Source organism: Rattus norvegicus, chromosome 17 (assembly GCF_036323735.1).
Source record: "Rattus norvegicus strain BN/NHsdMcwi chromosome 17, GRCr8, whole genome shotgun sequence".
Lineage (NCBI taxonomy): Eukaryota > Metazoa > Chordata > Mammalia > Rodentia > Muridae > Rattus > Rattus norvegicus.
The window spans coordinates 19,515,449-19,538,418 of record NC_086035.1 but is presented as its reverse complement, the minus strand read 5'-3'; the positions used below and the strand labels follow the sequence as shown (position 1 = coordinate 19,538,418).

At 42.9% G+C, this 22,970-nt stretch overlaps 1 long non-coding RNA gene across 3 annotated transcripts in view; it reads left to right on the top strand.

The window, feature by feature from the left end:
- Positions 1-7,794, top strand: part of LOC102549787 (uncharacterized) — a 107,027-nt gene extending 99,233 nt beyond the window's left edge. For 2 of the 3 annotated variants that reach the window (XR_010059118.1, XR_360903.5), the window contains 3 exons: positions 2,995-3,225; positions 6,747-6,847; positions 7,443-7,794. This is a non-coding gene — a long non-coding RNA (uncharacterized LOC102549787). Of the gene's footprint in view, positions 1-2,994; positions 3,226-6,746; positions 6,848-7,437 lie in introns of all 3 variants that reach the window. The other variant, XR_596662.3, reaches the window with a different exon arrangement.
- The last annotated feature ends 15,176 nt before the right edge of the window (positions 7,795-22,970 follow it).

Sequence of the window (22,970 nt, the reverse complement as noted above, 5' to 3'; positions counted from 1 at the left end):
TATTTGGGCCATGACATAATCACACCCACTACCCCACACAGCACAGGTAAGATAGCATGAAGGTAAAATGGACTCTGGGAATGTGTGGTGGTTGCCATGGCAACAAACACACCAGTCCTTGTCGCCTAGGGGTGACGTCATGCTGGATTTGGAGGCTATTGGCCACTTCTGAGACTAATAGGTATCAGCCTGATTTTGTCCATGGTGGAAAGACTGGCTGTGGCCTTTACTCCAACTTGAAACCATAGCTTCGCTTATAGCCACTTAGACTATGCTTGCTAAGGACTAACTTGCATCCTGTCTATAGGGCTGGGAGCAGCAGGCCTTCTGCTAAGCTGCCATGGTCAGATTCCTATGCATGGATGAAATGAATGTGCAAGACAAGTTGGATATCACCACCCATTTGTTTAACTTTTACTGTGGAAACAAGGAGAAATTCCCTCCAGATAGGATCCAAGGACAGAGCAAGGAGACCATTCCACTTAGGTCTGGTTTGGTGAAGCTCAATGAGTGTGTTAAGGTTACTACAAGAGCACAGGTTAAACAAGGAGGTAGAGCTGGAGAGGTGGCTCAGTGCTCGAGAGCACTGGCTGCTCTTAGGAGCTGAATGCAGTTCCCAACACGCACGTGTTGACTCATAACTCCTGTTTCAGTGAGTCTGGTACCCTCTGCTGACCTTTGAGGGTACCAGGCAAGCACATGGCACAATGCCAAAGAAACACTCATGAACATAAAATAAAAATAAATATTTTTATATTTATACTTTTTTTTTAAAAAAATGAGGGAGAAAACTTAAAACCTTTTCAAGTTTTCTTACTGTTTTATTTTCAGACTCCAGTAAGCTGGCCTTCCATTCACTGGTCTAATAACTTGAGAAATGATCTGAGCTTCAGTTCCCAGGCAATTCTGTCCCGAGAAGTCTCCCTGAAGACTTGGTACTGTCACATCGAAGACGTCTGCTTTAGCCAAGGCTGGGTGTTGTGGGCCTAGGCATTCCCATCCCTCCAGCCTCACACAACTCCAAGAAGTTTCTAGGTGCATGCTGAGGTTTCCTCTTCTCTTCTGATCTTAAGCAAACAAAATCACTGGTGACGACTATTTATTTCCAACCCCAGCATTCCTAAATACAGCACAGTAAAAATATTTGATGTGCGTGTTTGTCACAGTATCTGTTCTATCAGCCTTCGAGTCGTCGTGAGCATCTGTCACAAGTCATGTTTGTTTCTCATGTAAATGGAATTTAGTAATGTGCCTGTTGTGTACCATTGACATTCAAGGTGGGTCTTCCTGTCTCAGTCACATCTGTCTGGGAGCATCCTCACAGACACGCCCAGAGGCATGTTGCTTAGGTGATTCTAAACCCGGTCAAGTTGACAGTGAAGATTAACCATGATACTTTAGAAGTAAAATTATTTTAAACCTTGACAGTCATGTTATTTACCTGTTACAGAAATATTTGTGCAGTCCCTTGGATAGTCAGAATATTTTGCTAGGCCATGGATACTTTTTAAGAGGAAAGGAAAGACGAGGGAAAGGCAATGGGAAGGGGGGACAGAGAAGAGAAAGAGAGGAGAAAGGGAGAGGAGGGGGAAGGAAGAAAAGGGGAGGAGAGATAAAGACAGCTAATGGCTTTCTCAAGGGAGCTCTCTGGTAGGCACTCACTCTGTAGATGTGGCTTCTGTCCCATTTCCCTCAGTAGCCCATCCTAACATGTCCAGAATCCAAGGACTGTGTGAAGCTCTTTCCATGTCTTCTCACCAGGATGAGCTGCATTAAATATGTAAACTGTGTTGATATGGATGGCTAAGGTCAGAATGTAAAACTGTGATTCCGACGTGTAAAAAAAGGAAACATTTTCTTAATTGGTCTTCTCTTGAGCTCTGAAAATGATTCATTTTTGTCAACTGAAAAGTGACAAATCCTTTTAGCGCCTTTTGCAGAAACTACTTAACGTGGAGGGCCAGAGCACTATCTTTAGACGGGCCTACGTGCAAGGCTGGATGCTGGGAATTTGGATGTGGAGACTAGAACACTTCCCTGTGCCTAAGCTGTGAACGCAAACAATATGGTCCCTGTCAAACACCTGCCTTCCTTCCGGGACTCTGAAAGTTTGCTATGTGCCATACTGAGGTGCCTGTGTGACCAGACTTCTGTATAAACTTGGGCTCCCCCACCCCCAGTCTTTAATGAGCTTCCCTGGTAAGCAGCATTAAAATTGTGGCCGTCCTTATTGCTAGAGAAACCAAATGTGTTCTGTGTGATTCCAGCTGGAAAGACCCTGTGGAAGCCAAGTATGAATGCTCTGGACTGGTCCCCTGGTTTCTTCATTCAGTATGGGGTTATGCTTGGTGCCCTCCTGCAATAGCAAATGTCCCCGAACCTAAGGAGGCCCTGGAAGTCCCAAATAGGCTCATCATTACTCAGGCTCTCCCATGCGCCTAGGAGCTTTGCCCATATATCAGGGAGCAAAGCCAAGTTCCTGACACATGGGCCAGTATTCTCTGGAGGACAGGGAGGAACCAGGTAACACAAGTAAGTTATGCAGTGTGCCTGACGTCGAGAAGGGTTTTGGAGAAAATGAATCAGACAAGGAAGCATGGAGTGCTGGGGGCGGGGGGTGCTTGACATCTTGAACAAGGGTTTCTTTTCTTGTTGCTGTGATAAAATTCACTGACTACAGCAACGTAAGGGCCAATGAGGTAGCCCAACAGTAAAGACCCTTGCTGGCAAGTCTGACAACTCATGTTTGATCCCCAGGATATACACGATGGAAAAAGAGAACAGATGTCCACAGGCTGTTCTCAGACTACAAGTGTGTCCACACACACACACACACACACACACACACACACACACACACGGGAAGGGGGGAAGGAGGGAGAGGGACAGAGGGACAGAGGGAGAGAAAGAGAGAGGGGGAGGGAGAGAGAGAGAGAGAGAATATAAATGTGATGTCAAAAATCAAATTAAGTAAAAATTTATTCTAAATCACAGGTTCGGTCCATCTTGATGAGGAAGGCAGAAGAATGAAAGTCTGAAGTAGCTGCCACGTCATATCCACAATCGGGAAGCAGAAAGATGTATGCAAGGCATGCAATGAGGGTCGAAGTTCTGCTTTCTTTCTTCACTTACACAGACTGGGACCACAGCTCGGAAGCAGTACAGACACAATGGCATCAATACAATCAAAACCGTCTGCCTACATACCCAAAAGTCCATCTCCAGGTGAGTCTGGATCCTTACCAGTTATTCTGTCTGGTGGCATGGTCCACTTGACCAGCATCTATACAGTCTCAAAGTCCCTTTCCCAAAGTACTTAGTAGTGACAAGGAGGAAAATAGATTTACAGTGGAGAAGACAGCTTAGACACTACTATCTCAACCCTTGAGTTACCGTCACCTACAGTGGTATAAACTAGCATTCTCTCCTCTGATTCAGTACACTGAGAATACATCGTATCCCTGCCAAACATGTAGGACTGTGCAGTTGAATATGAATACACATTAATCATTAATTGAGAGATATTCTATAAAATAGTCTAGACTTGTCAAAAACATCAAGGGTGTGTGTGTGTGTGTGTGTGTGTATGTGTATGTGTGTGTATGTGTGTGTGTATGTGTATGTGTGTGTATATGTGTGTGTGTGTGTGTGTGTGTGTGTGTGCGCGCGCGCGCTCCACATTATAAGATGCTGAAGAGATTTGGCTATGTGTGATCCTGGAATGGCCCCTGGACCAAATTGATTTCTTCCTCTATTTTATCTTATTTTTGTTATAAAGAACATTATTGAGGAAATTGGCCAAGTTTGAATAAGGTCTGTAGATTAGATAACAGTATTTTATCAGCACTCATTTCTATTCCAATAGATTATTGAGTTGCTATTTTAAAACAATGACCTGTTGCCGAAAATGCACTCTGAAGTATTTGGGGATGAGGCGAATAATTGGCAGTGTAATCCCAAGTGGTATAGAAAAGTATCCCATGGCGGAAGCATGGTTGTGGTAAAATGTTAATGATTGAAGCATCGTGATGCAAGGCACACAGAACAACTCGGGTACAACCTGCTTTTTGTATTATTCTTACAGCTTGGTACATCTCTGAATTTTCTCAAAGCGCTACAGAAGCAGCCTGAGTTTACTGTAGGGGAAAAATACATAAAATCAACCACATTAATTATCTTTCAGAGTAAATCCAGGCAGTGGCAAATACATTCGCATTGTCATACAACTGATCTGGATATTTTCATCTTACAAGACTGAAACTCCGTATTCGTTAAATGAGACCTCTTTAGCTAAACCCAGCCTAGCTTCTGGCCGCAGTCTACTTCCCATGTCTGTAAGTTTGATTTATTTAAGGACAGGATGGAGGTGAGGTCTGCCTACTACATTTCTCTTTTGGGATATGTGTGAATGGACCTACCAGTTAGTAGACCACATCTCTATCACTCTCTGCCTCATTCCCTAGAGTCAAAGGTGTCTCATTAAGCCTGAAGCTTGAGAATCTCGATGTTTGAGCTAGACTGCCTGTCAGGGAGCTCTCAGGACCCACCTGTCTCTACCTCCAGGGTTGTTTCTACATATGCCATGATTCTATTTTTCTTTGTGGATGAATAAAATTCCTTTGTGTCTGTGCAGCATGCTTTCTTCTTCCTGCCATGTTGTCTTAGGGTTTTACTGCTGTGAACAGACACAATGACCAAGGCAACTCTTATGAGGACAACATTTAACTGGGACTGGCTTACAGGTTCAGAGGTTCAGTCTATTATTATCAAGGCAGGAACATGGCAGCATCCAGGCAGGCATGGTGCAGGAGGAGCTGAGAGTTCTACATCTTCATCTGAAGGCTGCTAATAGAAGACTATCTTCCAGACAGCTGGGGGGAGGGTCTTATAGCCCACACCCAAAGTGACACACCTACTCCAACAAGGCCGCATCTACTCCAAAGGACCACACCTAATAGTACCACTCCCTGGGCCAGCATATACGAACCATCACACATGTGTTGATCATCTAAATTAGTTCCACTTATTAGCTACTGTGAATAATATGGCAGCAATAAACACAGTTGTGCATGCGTCTTTGTGGCAGGACTTGAGTCCTTTGGGTACATGGACCAGGAGCAGAACACTGGGTTACATGTAGCTCAGGTTAGTTCTGTGAGGAATCTCCTTTCTGATTTCTGTCATGGTTGTGCCAATTTATAATCTCTCCAGGAGTGAATACAGCTTCCTCTTCCTCTTCTTCCTCCTCTTCTTCCTCTTCCTCCTCCTCTTCTTTTTGCCCATGTCCTCTTCAGCAGGTGTTGACATTTGTTTTCTTAATAACAGCTATTCTGAGTAGAGTAAAGTAGAATCAAGTCATTCTCCTGATGGCTGAGAACATTGGGCACATTTTGAAAACATCGTTGTCTATTTGTGTTTCTTTCGAGAACCATCTATTCATCTCTTTAGTCCACTGATTGGAGATTTATACTTTTGGTATTTGATTTTTGCCGTTTTTATAGGTGTAGATATTAACTGCACTTCTGGTTTTTTTCACCCGCCCAGTCTGTAAGTCGCTCCTTCACTCTGTTCAGAAATCTTCTAGTTCCATGGAACACCATTTGTTGATTCTTTGGGTTATTTCCTGCGGTATTAGATCTTTTTTGGAAAGTTTGTACCTATATGCATATCGTGAAGTGTTTCCCCCTACCAATTCCAGTATCTCAAGTCTTATATTAAGGTCTTTGAAATGTCCTTCATCGATTTGTGTTCACACTAAGAGGTATGCGTCTAATTTCATTTTCTGTGTATGGATACCCAGTTTTCCCAACACAATTTGTTGAATGGAATGTCTTTTTTTCCAATGTATGTTTAGTCAAAAGTGAGGTGGCTGTAGTCTGAGAGCTTTTTTTTCTGGGCTCTGTACTCTATTCAATTGGTCTATGTACCAGTTTTTGTGGCAGTGCCATCTGCCTTTGTCACCATGGTTCTGAGGTCACATATGTGCTCTCTAACATTGTCCTTTCTACTTTCAATTGTTTTGGTCATTTGGGTCTTTTGTGTTTCAATCTAAGTTTAAGGATTGCCCCCTTTCCCAGTTCTGTAAGGAATGCCATTGGAAATCATTGGGGGATTGCATTGAATCTGCAGGTTATTTTTGGTAATACAACCGTTTTCATGTTACCAATTCTGCCATCAGTAAGTATTTAAAGCTATTTCCATTTTACTGTAACATCTTCAAGGACTGCACACTCAATTGCAACCTCAAGGCCTGTCTGAATTACAGAGTAAGTACGGCTCAGGGATGGTGCTTGCCCAGGTGTGGAGGCTCTAATTTCAACCCCTGGTACTACACACACACACACACACACTCTGCATACACACACATACACACACACACACACACACACAATCTGCATACACACACATGCACACACACACACATGCATACAATGAAGGGGGAAGATTGGAAAACTGGCTGAAAGTATAGATAAGGAAGCTACAGATACCAAAAAATGGTCATTGATTATTCCATTCAAGCCTCAAGTTCTAAAGAATACCGCTATCATGATATTGAATGGATGACCTGTAAAAAAAAAAAATCCAAACAAAACAAACAACAACAAAACCAGGCTGTCACTAAGAAGGGAAGCCTCCGTTATTGGCTATTAGATTCTATTCACCACCTTGGTAGAAATCAGGGCAGCTCCTTTAACCCATGTGACCATCGCAATGATCAAATGCTGTGTTTCCTCTTGTGACTTTAGACTGGACGTCAGCACATCCTGTAGAAAGCCCAGAGGATGCAGAATCAAAGTCTCTGTCAGGAGGGTGGAGGCCTAAACAGGAACCATCACCCATTCATAAGGTAACAAGATGAAATATATAAGTATATAGTGTAAAACTGCACTGTATCTTAAAGTCTGTTCTGTGTGCTTCAGGGATTAGTTTGGTGCTATTTGCTAATGTGTGGGGAGCTATTTCCTTTCCTCTTTTGCTTGTTTTTTTGAGATAAAAGGCTACCTAAACCCAAGGGTCTGAAGTGGCTAACATGTGTGGCTCATGTGTTAGTAATTAGATAGTAAAATCTAATGCCACTAGAAAAACCCCTCGTTAGGGCAGCCATCTTCCTTGCTCATCTCCAGGCCTCCTGATCGAGCTATGCGCTCTGTTCATATCTGCATGTGTTTGTCTGCATACCCCTACCGAGACTCAAAGAGGAAGTGCCCAGATGCCCACGTGTTACATAATTGATCACCAGCCTTTGGCACAGTTTGTTTAGGAGGCAATAGAAACTTTGGAGTTCGAGATTCAGGACCCAGGTCCTTTAAGTGTGGGAACAAGGAGCCTGAGCATTTTCTACAGCTCTGTGTATGTGACAGAATTATATTTTTAAAAGTCTTCTTTTAATCAATTAATCGGATACAAATTTATATCCCAAATCTTATGAATTCGAAGTTTAGATCTCTCCAGCTTGGAATTAACAGAGGGGAAAAGCATCAGACGGAGAAGCGTGGTTTAGCAGCTCGACATGGGAAGGGAGGTGTCTGTGTGCTGATGCAGAAGTCGATGCTCTGGACCCTTGTCTGTGCACAGGCAGGACGCCGCTGTTGTGGTGAGAAGATGTGAGTCAAGCCTTGGTACAGAAGGACTTAGGATCTCACCAGGAGGAGGAGGTTCACACCAACTTCTAGAAAATACCAAAAAGGGGACTGCTTCCTGGCTAATCCTTAAGACCAGTATTACCCAAACCAGATAAGAATGTCAGAAAAGCCAGCAATCGCTTGGCTTTATCTGTGCGTGTAAGTCTGTTTATATTTGTTTTGAATTTTCTTTTTTTATTGTTGTTCTCCATACCCACTCCCCCTTTTAAATCATCAGAACAAGTTTTTATTTCCCCAGTCACATTGATACATACCTATAAGTCCAGCTGTTGGGGAGGAATGGCAAGCTAGAAGCTACTCTGAGCTACATGATCCTGTCTGGGACAAAACAAAGTCACAATCAGCAGCGAAGAAACCCCTTATTCATGTCTTCTATGATGTCATCCTCTAGGATGTCATCGCCTCCCCGTTTGCTTGGAGCTGGTGTCCAGAGAGAGGCAGGCTCTTCCTCTTGTGGCCTTCCATGTTGCTGTGTGGCTGAGCAGAGCTGGCAGGAAGGGCCTTGCATTCTCCACACGGTTCTTTGTAATTGTAAAAGATTTCTTTTAATTTGAGCATCCAGTGTAGATTCACATCATAGATGTTGTAACATATATTTATAGGCTAAAGAGAAGGTTTGGAAAACCATAGGATTTATACTTTAAGGCTTATCTCCTTATAATTTGCTCTTTATGAACTATTCCTTCCAGCTGGGCACAGTGGCACATGTTTGTAATCCCAGCTCTAAGGAGGGTATAGCTAGAGACCAACCTGGGCTACACAGTTAGACCCTACCTTTAAAACACACACACACACACACACACACACACACACACACACACTCATACACACACACTCATACACACACACACTCTCACACACACTCACACACACACTCACACAATACACACTCACACATACATATATACACACACTCACATATATACTTATATATACACATACATAGGCATAAGCACACACACATACACATACATATACAGACATACATATTCATACATATACAGACAAACACATTCATATGTATACATATATTTACACATAGGCTTAAATACAGATATACATACATGAATATACACATATACACACATACTCACACACATACATTCACACACACACAGTCACACATACATACACACACACACATACACACACTCACAGTCACACACACATTCACACACATACACTCACACACTCACATATATTTACTTATATATACACATACATAGACAAATACATACACATACACACACATATACAGACACACATATTCATACATATACAGACAGACACATTCATACGTATATATACACACATAGGCATAAATACAGATATACATACATGAATATACACACATGCACACACACATATATATACATAGATGCACATATGTACACACATATACATAAATATACATATTTCACTCTTGCAAGTGAAATGATCTTTTGAAGACCTTATCACTATAGTAACAACTGAATGGATATTAACTACTGTTTATGTTATTTATAAAAAGATGAAATACAGTAACAGGCACTTATATTAGCATGTCAAAAGAATAACCCCCAAACTGTAATCCATATAAGTAAACAAGTTTAATGATGAGAGACTTTAACTTATAACTAAGGTGTCAAAAACATTCTTACGCTAATCACCCCAGGTTCATTTAGACAGAAAATAGCACTAAAAATACTTAATATTATCCAAAGGATAATTTTAAATATAAACCCACGAAAATTAACAACATGTATGGAACTCAGATGATAAAAAAGTTGAATATAGCCACATACTGGTTGTTAAACCTGTAACCATGTTCAAAATGCATGGAACGAAAAGTACTAAAAATAATGACTTTTTTAGAGGCAGGACACTCAATGGCAGTGTAGATAACAAATTATATGACTTTTAAGAGACCAATCCATAGATTTTTATGCTGCTGCATAGCGAGTAATTTTAACAGTTATATCCTTCTCCTATGTGACATACTTCAATCCTCTAAACCTTACTAGAAAATCGTGTCCTCCGTTGCCTGCTCAGCAAATCTGTTACATATGTGGATGACACTGTCTGCTACCTATGTTGTTCTGCTTCTAATAGCCCAGTATATACAAGAGATAGACAATTTTCCACTTTACAAGTGATGAAGTTGAGCTTCTGGTTAATGCTTGTGGCTGACACCTTACCAGGTCAGCACTGGCTTTTCAGGTATAGTCTTTTGCCCCGAGGTTATGCTGGGGTTTGAACCCACAGCTTGATGCAAGTTAGACCGGTGCTCTACTACTGAGCCACAGCTCTCACTCCTCTGAAGACCACCTGTAAATCCATGAACGCGTCTTTTTGGACCCCTTGAGCTTAAGTTTGGGAACTTACAGTGATCAAATTTTCATGGGTCTTGGGATCGGAGTGGGAACCCGAGGCCGTAAACAAATGTCCTCCGTTTAATTCCACCCCTAAATGTTTAGAGAAAGCACTATTCCATTTCTCTCTTGAAGCATCTCAAACATCGTCATGTTAAAAGTATGCTTCCTTTGCACATGTAGAAAGACACATCCTTCTGGTTAAAGGGGAAAAAGGTCTTTGGCATGGTGGAGCTTGTTCTGGTTAAATTCGTACCTGTCTGGCTACCTCACCTTACCGTTTGCCTCGGGCGGTGGGATGGCATTATCCTAATTAGCCAGGTTCAAAGGAATTTCAGGTAATTAGAATGTACTAGGCCTGGAAAAACTAGAAACAGGCATTCAGTGACATTTAAAGTCAACTAGAATTCTGAGTCCACTTCCAGTAATCTTCTTGTCCATCTAAAACTACCCGCTCTACACGACTTAGGGAAATCACCTGACTACTTAATTGGTACCTTAACTCGACAGAGTGGGAGGATAGTGTTCGTCCTCATCTTCTGAAGTGGGGCTAATGGAACTGCCTTCTACTCACACCGGAGTGCCATATCAAAGTTTAATCCCATTGGTTAGTTTTAAAATAGCTCATTAGTATTTCAAATAGTGCTCAAGAAATAACACACTCGATATTTTTCCCCCAGAATTATTTTTAGGCCCATTAAAATAAATTTGTGATATTTAAAAAGCAAATCAAGTGATTCTGTGCCCCCACCCTGTCTCTCAGGGAGGCCAAGCAAACCATAAACCTCCAGTGCCTCCATGTTTTGTTTTTTTTTTTTTAATTGCTTTTATAAAGGTCTACGGCCCTAAACAACCTCAGCCAACATTTTGGACCGTTCCCTGCAGGGTTTTTCTCATGCACAGATCTTGTGTGTATTTTATGTTTCCTTAATAATGCTCTGGTGACTCTTAAATTTGAATCAGGGCAGAAAGAAGATAAATTGCAATGTAGCTCCTGGGGCACCTCGAAGATTCTCTCAGCTTTGCTGTTCCTTCTCTGTGTGATTTTGGATTGGCCTGGGGGAAGCTGAACCCTTGCTGATACTCATCCCAGAGGTCTGCAGGAGAATCTGACTCTTGAGTGACGTGGGGACAAATGCTGTGTGGTTTGCAGCAAGCACAGGAAAGAGTGACTGGGTGTCTTGGTCAGAGTTACTATTGCTGTGACGAAACATCATGACCAAAAGCAATTGGGAGAGGGACGAGTTTATTTTGCTCAAAGTTCCACATAACAGTTCACCATCGAAAGTAGTGGGGGAAGGAACTCAAGCTGGGCAGGAACCTGGAGGCAGGAGCTGAGACCAAGGCCATTGGGAAGTGAGGTGCTGGTTACTGGCTTGCCAGGTTTTGCTCAGCCCGCTTTCTTATAGAACCCAGCACCACTAGTCTAGGGCTGATATCACCTACAATGGTCTGGGCCCTCCCCAACTGATCACTAATTAAGAAAATGCCTTCCAGTCAGCTCTTATACAGACATTTTCTCAGTTGAAGCTCCCTCCTCTCTCATGACTTTAGCTTGTGTCAAGTTGACATCAAACTAGCCAGGACACTGAGTGAAGGAGTTTGAAAGCATCCACACACAAGGCTTAATGACACCGGTTCTCCCTGCCACTCAGTCAGAAGGATGCTTGCTTCATTTTCCATTGCCATGAAGGGCAATGGGACAGCACATGGAGGACAGACAGGGAAGCTGAACAGGAGCCCAGGGTGGCATCGGCTGACCAGACCCCCACACGAGAGAGGGCAGGAGCGAAGTTTGCTTAACTAAGACCTCTTAAGCTGTTCCTACTTATTAGCCCTTTTTCTATGTGATTGGGGGAGAGGAGTGGGGTGTGTGTGTGTGTGTGTGTGTGTGTGTGTGTGTGAGAGAGAGAGAGATAGAGAGAGAGAGAGAGGGAGAGGGAGAGGGAGAGGGAGACAGATAGACAGACAGACACTGGGGTGGGTTTGAGTGCACATGAATATGCAGATAACACCAGTCTACGTGTGCACATGTTGCAGCCAAAGCAGGATGTCATATGCTGTCATCTATCCTTCCTTGTCACCTTGAGATGCTCTCTCACTGAGCTGGGAGTGCACTGTTATGGCTACGGTGGTTGGCCAGGGAGCTTCTGGAAAGATCACCCATCTCTGCCTCCCAGTGCTGGGGTTAGAAGCTTGCATGGTCACACCTGGCCTTTTACATGGCTGTTGGGGAATTTGAACTCAGGTGGCCATGATTATAGAACAAATGCTCTTAGCCACGGAGCTACCTCCCCAGTCTCTTCTTTTAAAATTGTCTTTAAATGTCTTATGTATTTGAGGCAGGGAGAGGGAGAAAGAGCATGTGTGAATGTCATGACACAAGTGGAGGTGTTGGCTTTCCCCTTCCAGGTGTGTGCTCAGGGGACTAAACACAGATTATAAGGTCTGAGTCATTTCAGGGTCCCTTGCTGCCCAAGAAAATTTTACATGACTTGTGTCTATCTATACGAATAAAACATTCACTGGTAACAAATCATAAATAAATTTTTCTTAGGATACTTCTTTGTTACACATATAATTTTATCATTTACTTACAATGAACGCAAATCTGCATGCTAATGAGTAGTTATGCCTGTTTATTTTTAAATAAAGAACTAAATCTTGGCTGGATATTTGATACCGCAAGACATAAAACATATTCAGTGCTGCAGTTGGTGGGTATTTTGGTTTTATTATTATTAATGCTGAGAACACCACTTCACGTGAAAACATTGTACAAAGGGCAATTGTATAAGACTATTTCGGAATTTGTTGGAATTCTTCCCTAACCGCAAACCCAAATTCATTTACTCACTTCCTTCTCAGGAAAGTCAAGGCATTCAGTCAAGCAGAAATTCCGAAAATCAAACGTGGTAACACAATTGGATCCAAAAGGATACTAATTTGATGTTTACATGAGAAAGAGAAAATACAAAAATTCTTTGCTTTCCTTAGTGAAACCATTATGTTTCTATGAGAGCAGGAAGAGTTCCATGGACAGTAAAAATACTGCAGTTGATAACCAATAATAGTCTGGCATCTCAGCACGGATGTCCAGTTACACTGTGGCAAAATGCATGTGTTGTGTGTTCAGAACTAGCTGACCAGCGACGTCTTTTACTACATTTTTTTTTTTTTTTGGTTCTTTTTTTTTTTTCGGAGCTGGGGATCGAACCCAGGGCCTTGCGCTTCCTAGGTAAGCGCTCTACCACTGAGCTAAATCCCCAGCCCCCAGTGACGTCTTTTGAGGCAACCACCGTTGCCTCGGTGAAAAAAACGTTCCCCATTGGTGCCTTTTGGGGAGGTATGAGAGGTGTGGTCCCTGGGGGCCAGCTTTGAGCCCTTTGATTTATCTTGGCTCTCTCTGCTTCGAACTTGCATTTAAAGATGTGAGCTCTCAGCTTCTTGCTCAGCCACTGACCCCTGCCACACCTCCCTGGTCTTGAGAGACCCATTTCTCTGGAGCTGAGACCCCAAGTAAACTCTTTCTTCCATGAGTCGCCTTTTTTTTTTTTTTTTTTTTTTTTTTTTTTTTGGTTCTTTTTTTTCGGAGCTGGGGACCGAACCCAGTGCCTTGCGCTTCCTAGGTAAGCGTAAGCGCTCTACCACTGAGCTAAATCCCCAGCCCCAATGAGTCGCCTTTTATCACAACAACAGAGAGGTAAACAACACAGGAACCCAGGACCGCACTTTCAGAAACCCCTTGGATTCTCTGTGCACCGGAGTTTGAGTTATCTTTTGGTTGCTTTACGTTCATAAACTTTTACTTCTGCCAAATATTTTCACAGCTCCCACACTCAGTTATTAGACCCCTCTGTGGGGACACAATCCATAGTTTGAAAAGCCGTAGGGGGTGGGGTGGGGGAGCTGTGATGGAAATAGGAAATAGAAAAGCAGGTTAGAGGGGTTGATGGGTTCTAGGAACCAAGGAAGGGAGTGGCAAAGAGTAGATTCCCTGGTTTAATTCATCTAGAGGCATCTAGAGGGCCTGCACAGCTTTGAAAAACTTGCAACCCGGACGAATGCTCAGCCAGAGGGGAACGGCCAGCCCCACCCAGCAAATGGACTTTCTGTCCAGAGCACTGGGGCGGAATGGGAAGGGGAAGGTGTTACAGCAACCATGCTCTTCTCCGTATGACCTCAGAATACAATTCCAACTAGCAAAGGCTTATACATGACCATTGATTTACTTTGTGTCCCCACCTCCCCCCCCAAAAAAACAGCAAAAGACTTATGAGGGACCTCAAAAAAGGCCTCCTTTTAAAATTTGTATTCATTATTTTACCATCTCACACAGGCACAATATACTTTGATGCTTCCTCCATGGTCCCGTGTTATCTATCCCCTCCCCCTCCTATTAAAGGCCTTCTTTTCATCAATCTCCCTCCTACTTTAATGCCTCCCTCCCCCACCCCCATCCCGCCATAGCTGTATTTAATTAGTATTGCTTGCATTAGCAGGAGTTTGAGAGGAGATTATTTACTTGAACAAGGGTAATTTTCCAGTGGCTACACCACTGAGGAATATGGCTTCCCCTCTCCCAATAACCATTAACTGCCTATGACTTCTCCAGAAAGCACGGGGTCTCCTGGGCCCTTATCTGTGATGGAACGTTGATGGGCTCAGTCTCGCGCAGGTGGCCACTGCTGCTGTGTAGAGTGTAACCCAGTGTCCTATTCAGGAGACAGAGTCACAGCTCTCCCCACATCCCTCTGAGCCTCAGAAAGGGTGAGCTAGATGTCCCGCTCAGGGGTGAGCCTCACCAGTTACTTATGCTCAATGCTTTGACCAGTTAGAAACGCCCACCCTACCCATTGCACACGGCAAATGGGAGCTTCTCAGACCAAGGCTGAGATCTTCTCTAGTATATGAGTATGAACCTGGGTATTAGGAAGAAACTTTGACACCGCGTCTACTTGGGAGAGCATTAGCAGTAGATTACTCCCACAGGAGGAGGTTTGCCTCTTTTAATTAGCCTGTTTGTTTTTGTTGATTCTTTGTTTGAATGGACAGTGTTACATGGTTGTATCTGTCTTTGCTTAAGATGATTACTCTATAATTCAGGGATAGTCCACAGAAATGAACTCTTCAAATGCCAAGGCCACAAAAAGCAAAGACCAGATGAATTGTCCCAGGTTAAGGGATGCAATATTCAATAAGGGTGATGTTTTATTTTTCCTTTTGCAATAGAAGACATTACGAATGGGCCCATTGGTGGAAAAGGAATAACTAAAATATAAATATTGTACCAATGTTAATTTCCTGATTATGCTATTTAGGATTCTATAGAAAGTATCTTACTTTGAGATTTATAAATTAATACCACCTTGAAGCATTTAGGGTCAAAGGTAGCTTCATACATAAATCTAAACATTTCAGGAAGAAGAAAAAGGAAAATCAACATGATAAAATGTTCGTAGTTGAGATCACCAGTGTGAAACTACATAATTCTTTGTGCTATTGTTTTCTATGTTGATTTAAAAGTTAATAGTGGTGGCTTGGGATTTATTTCAGTGACAGAACTCTTGAAAACGTGTGATGCCCTGGGTTCAGCCCTAAAGCACTACAAAACATAGTAATCATTAGATCCAGTGTCTTAGTCAGGGTCACCATTGCTGTGATGAAACACCAGGACCAAAAGCAACGTGGGGAGGAAAGGGTTTATTTGGCTTACACTTCCACACTGCTGTTCATCACTGAGGGAAGTCAGCACAGGAACTCAAACAGGGCAGGAACCTGGAGGCAGGAGCTGATGCAGAGGCCATGGAGGGATGCTGCTTACTGGCTTGCTCTCCTTGGCTTGCTCAGCCTGCTCTCTTATAGAACTCAGGACCACCAGCCCAGGGATGACCCACAATGGACTGTGTCCTCTCCCACTAATCATAAACAAAGAAAATACCCTAAAGGTTTGTGTTGACATAACACTAAGCCCACACTCGGTATGGTGGTGACTGCCTTTAATTCCAGCTCTTTGGTGCAGAAGCTAGAAAGTTGCCATGAGTTCAAGGCCCAGCCTGATTTACACAGTGAGTTCCAAGCCAGCCAGAGATCCACAGTGAAACTCTGTCTCAACTATGCAAAAATCTAGGTTCTTGGAATAGCTTCTCAATAAAGTTTTTGCTGCTCAAACATAAAGACCTGAGGTGGATCCCTCAGAAAAATTCCAAATATGATGTCATGACCTTGTAGCTTCAACACTAGGACATGGAGACAGGTGAAGTCCTGGGGCTCCATGGCTAGCCAGCCTAGTCAAATTGGCAAGCTCCAGTTAAAAGAGAAAGACTCTCAAAATACAAGGTGGGCTGTGTCTGAAGAATGACACCTAAGGGTGATCTCTGGCCTCCACTTGCACCCACACACATGGACACACACACACACACACATACTCACTCATACACTCATATGGACACACACATACATGCACACACACATAGACAAACATACAGACACACATACACTTACACACATATACTCACACACACACATGGACACACACACATATACTCATATATACTCACATACACAGATGTACTCACACACACTCTCAGGTATATGCACACATAGGCATACATTAATTTGTACAAAATTTTAAAAAGTTAAAATATTAAAAGACAGCTTTTTAGTGTTATTATTTAAGCTTATTTTGCTAATATCACACAGAGATATAAGCAAATAATTAGCATCCCCTTTTAAGTATTGATAATGTATGCTATCGTTTTAATGACATACAAAGTCTCTAATGGGAAAATATAATTGTACATTTTTATGGGGTAATCTAATTGATCTCATAATGTGTCACTTGGGGTGGCAAACCCTGTCAGTCATCCTCCAATATGATTTGTCCCAGAAGAGAACTGAATGTCCCTTAGGAGAGCTGACAACAGAACCCACAACACACAGGAGCAGTTTAGGGGGAAACCATGGTCTTACCACAGTCCGTTTGCTTAGTATCTCGCCTGAGTTTTCTTTCTATATTTTGCCTGTATGCACCATTTTAGACTCGTAGCTTTTCAAAGAAACACTTGCAGCTTGATGAGATCTTTAAAAAAAAAAAAAAGAAAAAGAAAAAAAAAAACATTTGAAGCTGGTTAAAAACAACTACAATCCGAAAAAGACTTCTTGTTGTCTAAAGTGGGACTGGGAACTGGGAGAAGGATTTTATTCTTCTTCAAAGTACCCAGAAATGTTGACTTGCTTAATTTATATAGACCATGATCCTCAAATCTAAAAACTGCCCCAAGCGATCTGTCAGTGATAAATCTAAGTATCTTTTCCCTGTGACAAAAAGACTGATAGGGATCCAACTGTCATCTTGTTTTCATGAGTATGTATTTGTCCTAATCTTTTACAGTTCAGCTAATTATAGCTTCATATTAAAAGACCTCCCATCTAATTCGGGCTCCAAGATAAACAGATTTGCTGTTTGTCTTCCTTGTATATATCTAATCCAGCTGATGAGTTATTAATAATCCTTTTCCCCAAAGACAGGAATATATATATTTGAACTTGCCATTGGATAGGAAATGTAGTAAGATAAAAACAGAGTATACATGTGTACAAATTTGCTGCCTTCCGGGACAAAATCAAAAACCAGATCATCCAAGATGAGAAAGAAAAGGTAAGCGCTCCTGAGTTTATTAGTTGGGCTTCTCAGCTTGCTGGAGAATTTAGGTTGCTGGACAGCTCATGCTTGTAATTCTAGCACTTGAAAGGTGGAGGCAGAAAGAATTTTGAGGTCATATTCAGCTACACAACAAGTTCAAGGCAGCCGGGGACCACAGGAGATTGTCAAAAACAAACCAACAGAAAAACAGAAAGGAGAGATTGGGGAGGGGAGAGGCAGGAAGGGAGGGGCAGGGTGAGGAAGGGAGAGACAGACTCTCCTGGAGTTACTTACAGTCTGGCCTGAACCTTCAGATTTCTACTTACTTTAAAAACTCTTCAGGGCCCTGAAGCCAGTTTTCACATATTCTATACCCATAAAAGACCAATTAGCTATTTAGCTGTTTTTACCAAAGACAACAGGCTAACCAAATGTAACAAGGCACGCATCTGCTGTTTGTGTGTGCTTTGTCTTCCTAAGATTCCTACAGCGGCAGCTCATTCTCCACAGTGGTTTGAATCTGTTGGACCTTTAGCAGCAGAGTCTATTGGAAGGTGGTTATGTCTTGGAGGCACCATCTTCCCTTGAGAATGGGTTATTATAAACTGAGTTCAGCTATTAGATGTCATTCTCTTGCACAAGTGTGCAGAGAGGATCTCTTATAAACATCATCTGTCAATAAAAAAAGCTGATGATCAATGGAAATAGGGGGTGGGACATCCAGCAGGAAGAAGATTCTGGGAAATAGTAAGAGATAAAAGAGAGCCCCAGGGGGACCCATGGGAGATGAGATGGGAGACAGACCAGGGAGACAGAGTAAACCAGCAGGTAGATGGAGAGAGACTCTGAGGAGACAAAAAGCAGGAAGCCGTCTGGGACTGGAGGAACGATCACTAACCAAGTGGTAGACACGGAATGGTTTAATTGGATAAATAGGTAAAGAACTAGTCAGGGAAGGAGCCAAAGCTTATGGGCTAGTCATTTAATGATAACTAATTAGTCTCAAAGTTGTCATTTTGGGAGCCAGGGCTGAGAAGGAAAACTTGGAATTTTTTTTTTTAAACACAAATGCCCTGTTTTCACTTCTCCTTCTATTTCTGTACCACACTGTGCAGCCAGAGAGCCCTCGTCAGGATATCGGCAAGGTGTACTTTTGACCCCGAAACCACCAGAATCACTGGCCAAACAATCTTCTAGGCTCCATAAGTTAGCCAGCCTCAAAGTGTCTGCGATAGCCTCGCAAAACGCCCCGAAATATTGTTGCTTCACGAAATGTGGAGAACAGCGTCTCAAAACCATAAGCATCACTCAACTTAATGACAGTCCCAACGTGAAGGAGATCACAAATGTGGCCTTTCAGGGCACTTTCATTGTCAGGGGACAAATAGAAGAGAAGTTTGTATTTGATTTTTTTTTTTAAAAGAGGGGCGAGAGGGTTGGCTTAGCCACGAAGAGCATGTATTACTTTTGCAGAGGACCCAGTTCAGTTCCCAACAGCCATAATAGGCAGCGTACAACCACGTGTAACTGTAGGTCCAGAACATCTGGTGCCCTCTTCTGGCCTCTGAGAGCACTCGCAACCTTGTGCACACACACACACACACACACACACACACACACACACACACACACTTAAAAAATAATTATTAAAAAAAATAAAGATTTGAGAAACCATAATAGCTAGTGTGTGTGTGTGTGTGGTATTACACGCACCACATCACACAGGTGGAGGCCAGAGGACAACTTGCCAGTTCTGTCCTTCTGCCATGTAGGTCCCAGGGATTGAACTCAAGTTATTGGGCCTAGCATCAAGCCCCTTATACCTACATGGAGCTGTCTCACCGGCCCCACAGTATCTAGAGCACAGCGTATGCAGTCAGAAACATGATCCCATCAATTCTAAGCGGAACGTCCTAATAAAAACGACATCCATTTCATTTTCCTCCGAGCACTCCTCTCTTTCAAGTAATCTGTCAGGAGAAGTAACTATCGTGAAAACTAGAGAGAAGAAAAAAAATCATTTAAATGGCTATCCAATTAAGACAATGCCACTTCAGATCACCCAGTTTTTATTTAATACAGGAATTCTTCCTCTGCCCCCTTTCCCCTTTTAACCAGCCGGTTCAGGAAATGAGATGCAGTGCTTTGATGGTAGGCACTGATCAAATTAAACTACTGAGTTTCGTGAGGCTAATATTTCAAATTAGAGACTTCAGCTCACTCAACTTGCCCTAAAACACTTATGCCTGATGAAGCTTTACTTGCGTGAATAATTAGCTCAAATAATGTGTGAAGGCAGAAGGGCAGCTTTTCAGGCAGTAGATAACTGTTCTTCCGGCAATGCTCTTACAAGTAAATGTGGAGAGAAAGAGGCAGGTGTGGCGGGTGACGCAGCCACTTCTCCCAAGGGCCTCACCTGGGACCCAGCGCAATGCTTCTACAGCCCTGCGTGCAATGCCGAGAATATAACGAGCAAAAATAGGTCCCCAGCCCTGTTGAGCAGACCACATGCTCAACCAGGAGAATCCGTATGGGCGTAACCATTACCTCACATTACATGCATTCATATATTAGTTTTGTAGCCTGGCATACGAGACAAGAGAAGAAAAGCCTATGTTTGGGTCTATTGGAGCAGCCAGAACTGTAGTAGTAAGCTCATCAATTCTGCCCCTTCGATACAGCCTTTTTGTTTTTGTTTTCACTTTTAATAATCTACATTCATGTAGGCCATATTTTTACCTATTCTGGGGGTTCTGGGGGTGGAGAGAAGGCACAGGGTTTCCCAAGCTGACAGAACTGAATCATAGTGGAGATTGGCCTCAGATTTATGGCAGCCTTCCTGCCTCAGGCTCCGGGGTGTTGGGAATTACGAGCAGAAGCATCATGCCCTATTTGAGCGCGAGCAAAGGGAGGCCGACAGCAAGAGTGTCTTCCCTGGCTTCAGCCACGGCTCAATACGACTCGCTTCTCAACCTCCGGCCTTGGATATTCCGAGTCTCTTATTTTGGATCTCGACTCAGCTGGGACTCGAAACTGACTCCAGACGCTCTGTAGCTTTAGCAGATGGTGGAGTCTTCTAAGAAGCAATTCTGCGGTGGGTTTTCTATTCCCTAACCGAGTCTTTTAAACATAATGTGCTTTCTCTCGCAGCCTTCCCATCTCTTAAGCAATCTCTGTCTTATCACAGGGAAGAAATGGCAGGAGGGAAGAGACGGCCGCACAGCCTCCTGCTCCACGTACACCGGGAGAAACCTGGATCCTTTTTTTCCCCAGACATAGGAGTTCTTTCCCTTTACCATGGCCCCCGTTTTTTAACCTTTTTTGGTTTGCTCGTTTGGTTGTTTATGTTCCTGTGTGTTTGCTCACATGCACGGGGAGACGAGGGGTTGACATTAGATGCCAATAACACTCTTCACCTTTTTTGAATATTTTAGTTTTATTTTTCGAAAAGCAGAGTCTCCCACTAAACCCGGAGCTCACTGATTGGCTAGACTATCTGGCCAATGAACCCCTAGGATCCTCCTTTCTTCTCCTCCCAACACTGGGATTAAGAGCACCCTCCGCCCTGCTTTTTTATGTGGGGGGCTAGGGATCTGAACTTAGGTCTTCAAGTTTACACCGGCAAACTCTTTATACACTTGGATTTTTAGACAGAGTCCCACTGTGTAGCCCAGGCTGGCCTTGAACTCATGATCTACTTACCTCAGAGGCCTCCCAAGTGCTGGGATTCCAGGCATGTGTGCATATGTGCCACAACACTCAGTACATAATTTTAATTATTTAGTTCGTCGATTCATTGTTATTTGTTTAAATTTATTTTTATTTAATTAATTTGAGGTCCAGTCTTTGGCTAAGGCTATCCTCAAACATACTTAACCTACAATGACCTTGAGTTTCTGATTTTTCTACCCCTACCCCTGCCAAGTGCTGCTGGGATTGCTGGCCTGGTGGCACACTGCTGCCATTACACACAGTGGTGGCACACTGTTGCCACCAGGACCAGTTGGTGGTGAGGCAAGCACTCTATCAACTGAGTTACAATCCCAGCCCTTGATCTCTTTTGTTAAAACCACTTCTTTTTGTCAGTAGTAACTGATGATTCCTTATTTTAATTGTTATATCTTAGTGTTCACATGTGTAACGTGTAGAGGTCAGGGGACAACCTGTGGGAGTTGCTTCTCCCCGTCTACTATATGGGTCATGGGATCAAATTCAGGCCATCAGGCTTGGCGGCAGGTGTCTTTACCCACAGAGCCCTTCTACTGGCCCTCATCTGGGGATACTTGGTTTTAAAATGATTAGCTCTTCACTGAGGATCCCACAGAAGGAACTCAGTGGGTATGGGTTGGAGAAATGTCCATGTCTATCTTAACCACTCAATTGTTCTGTAAGTAACTGACGGTTGTTACATTTTCTTAACCTAAAAAATTTTTAACCTGATATTTTCTACGCTTCTACAAATTATTTAGCTGCTCATATTAAAAATATAAATATAGAATCGTTTTTATGAAAAAAAAGCCATTTAAAAAAATCCCTGCCAAAACTCAAAATAAGACAGTTTTAAAGATAGTTGCGCTACAAAAATAGAAATGTTTCTGTTTTATTTTCTTGTCTTGTTTTTGTTTATTTTGTTTATTTTTGTTCTTCCTCGGCTCCTTTCTACTCCCAGTTTCTAGGAATTCCCCCCAAATATGTTCCCTAAATCCCCCCTTCCTTAAGCTGGTTAAGTTTTGGCCTTTGGAAAATATTAAGCAATACAACCGATCTTGCCTTCTCTCCTGCCTGGTGCAGAAATTTCCAGGGATGCACCATAGATTAGATAGCAGTAATCTAAATGTTATCTCCCAGGTACTCATGCCAGCCCTGCTGCCTGGAAGGAATGAGCCGTAGACCGGTGAATGAGTGCAAGCATGCACTGGTTCTGCAGTGCAGGAACTGTAACGTGTTCACGAAACACAGCGCCATGAGCTTGCCCTCTCCGCGAGGGCTCTGTTAAGATCCCAGTCCTTTTTTAATACTTTTCCCCTCATCAGAAATACATATCACTGAGCCCACGTATGAGGTGCGCCACTAGCTTGAGCGATACAGCAAGACTTCGTCTTAGATACACGGCAAACAAACAGGACAGAGATAGGGTCATTGGCAGGCAGGGATGGCTAGATTGCTTCACAGCAATGCTCGGGGAAGGTCTAAAAGATAGCTAGTCTCCATTCTACTGTGAGGACATTGAGCTTCAGAGAGATGAAGTTGTCCAAGGATCCAAGGCTGAAACCCACATTTCCTGGTTTATTTTACAAACCAAAAGGAAGAGAGAGAGAGAAGTGGGGAGGG